This window comes from Penaeus monodon, chromosome 34 (assembly GCF_015228065.2).
Source record: "Penaeus monodon isolate SGIC_2016 chromosome 34, NSTDA_Pmon_1, whole genome shotgun sequence".
NCBI classification, from domain to species: domain Eukaryota; kingdom Metazoa; phylum Arthropoda; class Malacostraca; order Decapoda; family Penaeidae; genus Penaeus; species Penaeus monodon.
Window position 1 is genome coordinate 11,234,630 of NC_051419.1, and position 621 is coordinate 11,235,250.

The window sequence follows — 621 nt, forward strand, 5'->3', positions numbered from 1 at the left end:
CACCATCATCGCATTACCTTCAAGGCAGTGCATATGACGAACCAAATAGAATCCACCGACTCAACCAGTCGACAACGACACTGTATAGTCAACCAGTCATTCAGTTATTAGTCACATGTTCAACATTCATACCATCCGTTTCCTAGGGAATGTCGTATCAAGGACTATGTTTATGTTGTGATGAAGGCTTGTTGTGCTCGGGTCCGTGCGACCATCTGTTCCCAGATCAAGAGCACACGTCCTGGGACGAGAACGCGAGACGGATTCCGGACTGGGACTGGCAGAAGGATATAAAGAGAGAGAAATGGATAAACAAACATAGATAGAGGTAGACAGATGCGCAAGCAGATAGATCTCATTGTTACTATAGGAAACGCTGAAATGAAGCTTAATGTTGAAATATACAAAGAATATGGCATTGCAAGTAGAATGATATTTCTACTAACATACCTGAACATTCATACCGACAGATCAATACATAACCGGAATAGCGACGACATAGTCCAGGTGTCAGACCATGTCACATATGACGCCATAAACAGCTTTGTTTATAGACCCGCAGACCGTTATGAAAGGAGCCTAGGCCGTGCCACGACTCCAGTGACAGGTCACACTGTAACC